Source organism: Toxorhynchites rutilus, chromosome 3, assembly GCF_029784135.1.
Source record: "Toxorhynchites rutilus septentrionalis strain SRP chromosome 3, ASM2978413v1, whole genome shotgun sequence".
NCBI classification, from domain to species: domain Eukaryota; kingdom Metazoa; phylum Arthropoda; class Insecta; order Diptera; family Culicidae; genus Toxorhynchites; species Toxorhynchites rutilus.
The window spans coordinates 262924112-262926646 of record NC_073746.1 but is presented as its reverse complement, the minus strand read 5'-3'; positions in this window follow the sequence as shown (position 1 = coordinate 262926646).

Below are 2535 nucleotides of genomic sequence, written 5' to 3'. Positions count from 1 at the left end.
CCCCTTCACAAGCATGAGAGCCCGCTGCACGGAAAACTTGTTTCTTCTTTCAGCGAAGAAGTGAAGATCGCACGCATAAGTTTTCATTAAAACTCTCAATTGCTAATTCGGGGGAAAATTCCACTTTTGCTGATGCCGTATGAATAATTCTCTTCGTGGTGAAATATAACACTTTGCCAGCTTTGTTTGTGGAATTTCCGAAAACGAGAGCGTTACCTTGCAGATGCAAGATTTTTAGCGTCAATAATTCTTTTTCGGCTCAACGAAGAGTTATGGTGATTATTTAATTAGAAAGATAGCATGTCTAAGAGTTATATGATTGCTAGTTATCGACCCGAAAAAGTGTTTCAATAGCTTAAAAAGAGTTTGGGAAATAGACTATTGAAATCACACAAATCTGTATATAAGCGGAAATCCATATAGTTATGACTGCGAAGCGGGTGGAGAATGATCTCGCTTGCTCAAGTAAGCATAGTGCTCTGTCTCTAACAATATCGTTTCTGTTCTACTGCCGATCCGATCGACTATCTTTGATTATTAAATATAGATTGCGTACAAATTGTGCCATTGATCATAGATTCGGTAACGAAAAATGCGAAATGCTCGATATAGAGAATAGTTCCTCATATCGAAAAAAAACCGCATTGTTTCACAAAAGTAACAGTGTTAATGTTGAAAGTTCGCAAAAGCTCTGAGTAGTTTGATTCGGAAGTTCACATGGGTTTGGTATATCGTTGGTTTTCATACCACTAAGGGCAGAGAGCTTGTGCACTGAATTGCACGTAAGGGTTGATTTTATACTTTGACAAAACTTACCGTCTTTTATAGTTTTTGGAATATAAGTCATTTCTGTATGAAGACTCCTGAAAAAAATAATGTTTTGCTCGTAACATTTTTGTGTTTAAATTCTCACGTTTGACATGTTCTTGACATGTTTCTAAATAGAGAAAAGCTAGCAAAGCATGTATATTTATACATAAAAATGTTACGAATTATTTCATATTTTTTCAAAGAAAAAAAATGAAAAGTTGTTGTTCGAAAAACTTTTTCCATGTAAATGTGCCCATTGTCCGATGTATGGAAAACTTGTCGAAATTTCAAGGGCTATTTATATATTTTTTTTCAGAATTTTAAAAGCATATGTTTTCCAGAAAAATGAATTTTAATTTTTAATCTTCCCTGTAAAAGTGCCCATCTTCCGATGTATGGACGACTTGTTGGAAATTGTAAGGGCTATTCATATATATATTTTTGGGAGTTTCAAAATATACGTTTTTGAGAAAAATGAATTTTTATTTTTAAAATAAATTTTTTGTCAGCGATATTTTTTTCCAAAAAATTTTTGGTATTTTTTTGTGAAAATTCAAACAATTTCCTACATTTCATCCTTTGACAAAAATTTTTTAGGTATCATAGTTTTTAAATTATAATTTTTTGTAAAAAATTAAGAAAAAAAATTGGCTTTTCCAATAAGTAGTCTAATTATTTTTCGAATATTTCAAGTATGCAAAGTTGCCTTAATGACCCATGTCTTTACACTCACAACGTTTCACGACTATCTGAGATGGTGCTGCCAACGGCCAGTCAAGTTGGCATGAAATTCGTCTTTTGAAGAAGTACGCTATGTAATGATTTAATATAAAAGGGAAATGCATGTCAGAAACATGCAGTAAATTTTGAGAAGTTTACGGTACGGATGCTTACCAGTAAAATAAAACAACTCAAAATTTTATCAAAAAACCGTACAATAGAGCTGTTCCGGGACTTCTAAGGTACCTGGTATGTATCAGTTAGCTGGATACTGATTGTGTTAGTGCTAACTATCAACACAAAAACTTAGAATAGTTGAATGTATTAATATGTGTTTTCTTTCATTGGTTCATTCCATTGAATCATCAATTACTTTTATTTCCAAATCATAAGAATAAATAAATTTATTTAAATTTGAGAGCACACATTTAATTTGTAGGGTTTTATTGGAACGTGTGTATCAAAAGTGAGTGACGCCCTCGCTAGACCGTGCTTTATATGTTAGAAATAATGTGAAAAATTCAAATTCTCTACATGTTTATTTCCATCCCACCGCTCTAATTGAGTTTTTAATATAAAATAGCAAAGGAGGAAACCCTTAGGTAATTTATTGCCTTGATTAAATGACCGACACATTTTGTCGGGTGCATCCAACCGAGAAGCCAGACGAATCCCTTCCCCTTCGACATTAAGCAAACACTAACGTATGCTTGAAGGACCCCTTTCGGAAACACTCTCGCGACAACAGAATGTCATCCTAATCGCTGGCTGGAATACCAAATATTCGTGATAATAAATTCTTCATTTGTCCCACCCGTCACCTCGCTTTCATTGAGTCTGTCTTTCGTACAAATGGAACTCGCTTCCAGTTGAGGACATCTCCCGTTAGCTTTCTAGCCCTGGCGCGGTATAACAAATGGTAACAAATGAGTATCCATAGGGCACATCTATCCACGATTCCCTTTTCAAACTGTGTATAAAAAAGCAAACGATGATTGATAAAGG